The sequence below is a fragment of the Macaca mulatta genome, chromosome 7 (assembly GCF_049350105.2).
Source record: "Macaca mulatta isolate MMU2019108-1 chromosome 7, T2T-MMU8v2.0, whole genome shotgun sequence".
NCBI classification, from domain to species: domain Eukaryota; kingdom Metazoa; phylum Chordata; class Mammalia; order Primates; family Cercopithecidae; genus Macaca; species Macaca mulatta.
This window is the reverse complement of record NC_133412.1, coordinates 91,926,619-91,934,196: the sequence shown is the minus strand read 5'-3', so window position 1 is coordinate 91,934,196 and position 7,578 is coordinate 91,926,619.

Here is a 7,578-nt window from a genome sequence, read left to right as displayed (position 1 = left end):
GTCCTCCAAACCACTGTCTCTATGGGTTTGCTTATTCTGGATATTTCAAATAAATGAAACGATACAATACATGACTTTTTGTGGCTGGCTTCTTTCACTTAGCATAATGTTTTCAAGGTTCATTTATGTTGTAGCATGTGTCAGTACTTTGTTCCATTGTATCGATATACCACATTTTATTTACCCATTTATCAGTTGATAGACATTTGGGTTGTCTCTTCTTTGGGGTTATTACACATGATGCTGTTACAAAATTTGTGGAACTTTTTATGTGGACATGTGTTTTCAATGCTCTTGGGCTTATATCACTCATTAATTTTGATAAGGCATATCCTGCAGTTGCTTTGTGAGAAAGGATACATGATAGAGCATGTTGCGGACATGAATATTTGCAAATGTATTTATTATACCCTTACGTTTGGTTGATAGTTTGAGCACAGACTTATGAGGTGGGAATTGTTCCACCTCACTTCAACCATGGTCCTCCTAACCATGAGGCCAGCAGGGAGGCTGATGTAGCTGGGGTAGATGTGTGAACGCTGAGCAACCTGGGAGCCGGGAGTGGCCCTTCTACCCTGCCTGCCCCCAGCCCAGATGTCAGCCTTCCCCTATCTTGCCTGGGCTTCTCTCTGTATGTTCTAAGTTTGCTCAGTAACCGCCCGATTTAAGGAACTTACTTTGCCAGCCTTTCTGTCCTACGGCATCTGTGCTGGCCTCCTGGTAGTGAGCTCAAGGACATCAAGGCACCTTTCCCCCAAGGCAGATCTTCTCTGCCTCTCGTAATTGCTTTTCTGCCCTTCTTGTTCCGCCTTTTCTTCTTTTGTTCTTCCTGCAACAAATCTGTGATTGTATGTTCCTCCTCCCAGATTGCACCTCAGGCCCGCCCTGCCCTTAGAAACTACATTAATTTCATTGTTCAGTTCCCACCTATGAGTGAGAACATGCGGTGTTTGGTTTTCTGTTCTTGTGATAGTTTGCTAAGAATGATGGTTTCCAGCTGCATCCATGTCCCTACAAAGGACACAAACTTATCCTTTTTTATGGCTGCATAGTATTCCGTGGTGTATATGTGCCACATTTTCTTAATCCAGTCTGTCACTGATGGGGCCTATCATGGGGAGGGGGGAGGGGGGAGGGGGGAGGGATTGCATTGGGAGTTATACCTGATGTAAATGACGAGTTGATGGGTGCTGACGAGTTGATGGGTGCAGCACAGCAACATGGCACAAGTATACATATGTAACAAACCTGCATGTTATGCACATGTACCCTAGAACTTAAAGTATAATAATAAAAAATAATTAAAAAAAAAAAAAAGAAACTACATTAATCATTGCCAGAGATCATCAGGACACTTTCCTGGTGGCCTGTGTGGTGGCTTTTCCCTTTGGCGGCTCCCCTCCGTGCCCCAGCCCTCCTGCCCTGGTCTGGACACATAAGCATGTTCCCAGCTTGCTGGCTGGAGATGGTCCAATCCTATGGGGAAAGGCCCCCCCAGGAGGGGAAGAAGCTCAAATGAGGCAGTATGACTTCCCAGACTTTTATTATTGAAAAATGGTCCTACAGTGCTACCAGCATCCATTTGAGAAAGGACATTCAAAGCAAAGCTCTTCATTTCTGCAACCCTGGGTCTTTCTGGCAAAGATAAATAGGTGGTTAAGGATCACAATAAGGTGTGAGATCCCACATCCAATTCCCAGACCCCTCTAACAGGCAGTTGAACGAGATGTGATTCCTCAGTACGCAACAGAGGACTTGCGTCTCCTGGACACTGATATTGTTACTGGTCTTGAGTCTGAAGGGAATTAAGAAAAATCTTTTGCAGTGACTGTTATTTCAAGCACTGATTCATTTCCTGTTTGGTTGACTCTATGCAATGCCATCTATCTCCAGAAGACACATCCAATAAGGAACAGCTCTTCTTGTTTTTCAGTGGTTTGCCCAGGACAAAAGCGATTGTTTCCCCTCTCTTCTATTCCAGCGAAGCCTTTGCCTCTCTTCTGAGAGGACCTTCAGGAGCATTTGTGCAAGGAATGGACCCACTTCCTAAGCCGGTTGCTGACTTTGTTTATACTCAGGGTCCTGTAAGGCCCTGTGTAGTGAGTACTTCTAATTTTAGCCTTGGCATCTATTTTTAAAATACAAGTTTAAGCCAGACATGGTGGCTCATGCCTGTAATCCCAGCACTTTGAGAAGCCAAGGCGGGAAGATCCCTTGAGACCAGGAGTTCAAGACCAGCCCGACGTGAGAAATACAGGTTTTATTTCAAAACAAAAAAACTTAGGTGGATGTAGTGGGGCATCCTGTAGTCCCAATTACTCAGGAGCCTGAGGCAGGAGACTCACTTGAGCCCAGGAGTTCAAGACTGCAGTAAAGAAGGATTGCATCACTGAGCTCCAGCCTGTGCAACAGAGTGAGATCACGCCTCAAAAATTAAAAAAAAAAAATAAGTAATTTAAAAAATTTTTAAATACAAATTTAACTTTTTTATAACAGAAGCAGAGCTCAGTCACTCTTGACAGAGTTTCCAATACTATACCTCATTGGAATGGCTCCAGTGTGTGGCCAGAGATAAAACTTAGAGGCATTTCTCCCTCTTCACAGGCTGGGATCCCCTCTACCTTTAAAGGATTCAGATACTTGCCCATGGACTTAAAGTGATCACTTCTGGGACACAGTGTGACCTCCTGGAACTGTGCCTGCCTGCTAACCCACCAACTAAAGCTCCCTTGGGAAGCCTATTTGGGTAGCGCCCTGGACCCAATAAAGACATTGGCCCATAGATCCCTGATCTCTCTCTGCCTGCACTCGCTGACCTCCTTCTGTGTGTGTGTGTGTGTGTGTGTGTGTGTGTGTGTGTGTCCTCCAGGTGTGTCATGTACCCCCTGGAGCTTGTAAGTACTAAAAACTCTTAAATTTTTACATCGTGGCCGTACCCTGACATCCAACCCCTGATGATGAGGCAGCCCAAGGAGACCCCTGCAGGTGGGTCCCCACTGGCACTCTGTTGTCTGGGCTCCTCTTGACTGTTGGTAACAGTCACTACCAGCTAGGTTGATGGAGAAACCCAAGAGCTTCATTCAAACACCCTGGCGGGTGCCCAGCAACAGACTTCTCTCCTCTGCATCTGCACTACTTTCAGAACACCACATGAAGACAAATCCATGATTCCAGTCAGCCTGTCCATCTCAGCAGCACCCTTCCCAGCCATTAGGAGCATCTCTACCTAAGGCAATTGCTACAGACTGTTTGCATGCTTTGTTTAAATAAAATAAAACCTGTATTGGAGCATGTGTTTTGGGGGAAGAAGCAAAACCTCTTTTGGCAGAAATTTCTGTTAGACGCAGTTCATGTGGAGGACTGCGTGAGAAACCCAGGTCCAGCTCCTCCAGTGTGGGGATTGCTGGCAATGGGTGAGGGGTGGAACAGACCGTGAACTCATGCTCTCCCCCTCTGAATTGCCAGTTCCCCACAGAAGAGGAATTACAAGTGAGAATTCAGCCCGATGCATCATTCACAGCTCCACTCTTCTGACTTCTAATTCCATGAGCATGGTCACAAGTACAAAATATGTGATGGGGCCCTGACTTCTTTTCCTCCTCTGCATTTTCTGGCCAAGTCATGAGCTCTGAAATCTTTGCCTCTGGAGACACAGTGCTGTGGTGGAGAGACAAGTGTAGGGTTCAGTGATAGGGCTTCTTGTTCTTTACTTTTTTTTTCTCTTTTGTCACTTTATTTTCTTTAACTTTTATTTTAGGTTTGGTGGTACAGGTGAAGGTTTGTTACATAGGTAAACTCGTGTCACAGGAGTTTGTTATACAGATTATTTTATTACCTAGGTATGAAGCTTAGCATAGGGCTTCTAGTTCTAATCCTGTTACTGACTCTGTGTGCATTTGAGCAACACCTCAGGCCTCTGTGTCTTCAGGACTGCAGTGAGAATATTGGAATCAGTGACCCAATAAGTGTGAACATTTTTATTTAAAATATTTTAATTTTAAATCTCTTATTAGATGAAATTCCAGCTATTCAGTGTTCCCTACAGGTCAGTTAACTTGTAATATTCATGCATTTCCAAGCTATAAAATGAAATTTAGGATGTCTTGATGTCTCAATGTAGAGGGTACAGTCATAGCTGCCTGCAAATGGAGACATCTGTTATTTGGATAAGGACACTTTTTATCCATTTTAAAGTTTTTTTAAAAAACAGTTTGGATGATTACTTTGGCTATCGTACTATGACTACATTGTTTGCAAGTGACAGACACTCAAGTCAAATTATCAACAATATGAATTTATTATTGGCAAGTATATAAATTAGGATTCTTAGTTGCAGACTACAGAATCCCCTCCAGTTTATTTAAGAGAAAGGAATTTATTACAGCCTGTCATGTGGTTTGTTAATTTCTGGACAAGTCAAGGACCCAAGCTTAGACCTTACAGCCAGGAGAAATACATGCCTAGCTCACAGGACTCTTCTGAAAACTCCACTGCCACTGCTGCTGCCCTTGGCTTAGGTTTGGGACAATAGATCCTCCACCCCAGCTACTCAGAACAGCCAAGCACCTGGGCCATTCTGCTTGCTAAAAGTCTGATCTCCCTGAGTGTTGCCACCACCCTGGGGTGCTCATTTCCAACTCCCAAGTCTGCAGGTGTCTCTGCCGGGTGGGACCCAGGTCACATGTGAAACCTTCTCTGCAAGGGAGTCTGGGAAATGCAGACTGAGGCTTCCCATCCTCTAGATTCCCGGGAAGACACTGGGTAGGTTGTGAGGGTGCCAGTAGGTGGGGCCTGCCATAGCAGCATCCTGGGGGACCCCTCAGAATCTGTGGGCAGTGTGGAGCTGGGCCTTAGGGACGGAGCTGGGCACTGGGCACTGTGGGAAGGTGAGGACGTCATCTCTACCTCCTTGTTTCCTCTGCCTCTGTCTGCCTGGCTGCTACCTTGGAGTAACACAGCTTCCAGGAGTATTAGAGTTTTACATGTTAGAATCCAGGTCCCACAGGGGTCTAAGTCCCAGTTCCAACCTCCTTGGAAGAGTGATGGGTTGGAACTGGGACTTACCAAATAGCCATCCATATGATAACCATTGGAAACAGAGGAAAGCAACATTCCAAACAGGAGAGTAGCAGACGGTAGAAGTGAGGTGTGGAGACCGGGCGCGGTGGCTCACGCCTGTAATCCCAGCACTTTGGGAGGCTGAGGCGGGCAAATCATGAGGTCAGGAGATCGAGGCCATCCTGGCCAACATGGTGAAACCCCATCTATACTAAAAATACAAAAATTAGCTGAACGTGGTGGTGCGTGCCTGTAATCCCAGCTACTCCAGAGGCTGAGGCAGGAGAATCGCTTGAACCAGGGAGTTGGAGGTTGCCATGAGCTGAGATCACACCACCGTACTCCAGCCTGGTGATAGAGCGAGACTCCATCTCAAAAAAAAAAAAAAAAAAAGAAGAAGAAGAAGAAGAAGTGGGGTGTGGAGTCTCTGGGCAAACCAAATAATACTAAGAAGCCAAGAATTCTTCTGAAGCAACTTTACCCCTCAGCTCCTATTGACTGAGTCTAGGTCTGTCTCCTTGTCTCCTTCCTGCATGGCAGCATGATTTTCTTGGAATGTTACACAACCTGTCCTTCTAGGCTGTGGTCATCAGGAGTAAAGGATGGTGACAGTGAGTCGGCAGGGCTGGGCAAGCTTGGCCTGGGTGAGTATCTAGCCAAGTGGCCCTGGGCAAGCCCCCTCACTCCTGTCTTCCCTATTTGTAAAATGGGCTTGTAATGGTGCTTCTAGAGATCATGAAACCTATATGTAAGATACAGGGATCCTTCTCCACAGCATCCTACAAGAGCAAAGGCACCAGCGTGCTCCTTCAGACCCTCTAGAACCTCCTCTGGACACTGGTGTCCTCTAGAGAAACCTCCTTTCCAACGGTCCCATACCCTCAGGACCTGCAGTCAGACAGAGCTGATGCTGGCCTCCAGCGGGCCTTTTTGTAGCCACTGGTAGTGCCGCCTTGGCCACTCAGCATTCTACTGGGACACCAAGCCTCTTTTTTTGTTCCGGGCCTGATAATTATAGAATCCTTCTATGCAAGTTTTATAACCCTGAATTTTTAATAAAATATCCCAGATTATTTATATACAACAACCCATTGAAAAAATAGCAATGATTGACTCTAATTCAGCACCCAGTTTATATCTCAAGAGGAATGGCTGGCTGGGTGCGGTGTCTCACATCTTAATCCCAGCACTTTGGGAGGCCGAGGCGGGTGGATCACCTGAGGTCAGGAGTTTGAGATCAGCCTGGCCAACATGGTGAAACCCTGTTTCTGCTAAAAATACAAAAATTAGCTGGGTATAGTGGTGTGCACCTGTAATCCCAGCTACTCAGGAGGCTGAGGCAGGAGAATCACTTGAGCCCGGGAGGCAGAGGTTGCAGTGAGCCGAGATTGTGCCATTGCACTCTAGCCTTGGCAACAAGAGCGAAATTTCCATCTCGAGGAAAAAAAAGAAGAAGAAGAAGAAGAAAGGCTAAGAAAATAACACTTAGAGATCCCAAGTGACCTTAGGTCTCCAGATTCAACCCCACTACTTGAAAACTTGAAATTCACAGAACATAAAATTAACCATTTTAATATGAACAATTTTATAGCATTTGGTACATGTACAATGTTGTGCAGCTGTCGCCTCTACCTAAGCCCAGAAGATTTTTATCACCCAAAAGGAAACTCTGTACCTGGTAAGCTGTTGCTTCCCACTCCCGTTTTCCTCCATCCTGGGCAAAGACTCAGTTGTTGTCTCTATGGATTTACCTATTTTGAGCATTTCCTATAAGTGGAATCATGCTGTATGTAGCCATTTGTGTCTGACTTCTCTCACTTAGCATCATGTTTCCAAGCTCCCTGCATGCTAGAGCATGTATTAGTGCTTCAGTCCTTTTTAAGGCTGAGTAATATTCCACTGTATGGATAAATCATGTTTGCTTATCCATTCATGAGCTGACAGACATTTGGGTTGACTCCACACGTTGGCTGTTGGGATTAGTGCTGCTATGAACATGGGGTACGTGTTTGAGTATCTGTTTTCAATTCTTTGGAGTATATTCCTAGGAGTGGAATTGCTGTGACATATGGGAACTCTATATTTAACTTTTTGAGGAACCGCCATACTATTTTCCACAGTGGCTGAGCCATTTCGCATTTCTGCCAGCAATGTACAAGGGTTCCAATTTCTCCACAACCTTGTCAACACTTACTTTTCGTTTTTAAAATTATAGCCATCCTAGTGGATGTGAAGTGGTATCTCACTGTGGTTTTTATTTGCTTTTCCAAGAACTTTCTTTTAAAAAAAACTAAAAGAGTTGGCAATTTTATGTTCACATTTCACAATACAAATGAAAACTGTACTTTTTTGGTCTCACTTCTCCCCTCCAAAATTATTCTCTGATAGGAAGGGGGAGCAGGTTTTCCTTATGCCGCTAAGGAAACACCCAGCATCACAGCACCATGGTCTCCCGGAGAAGAACAAATAAAAAACTGATATGACGAAGTCTCTCCACTATTCTAATCTGTCTGGCTTACT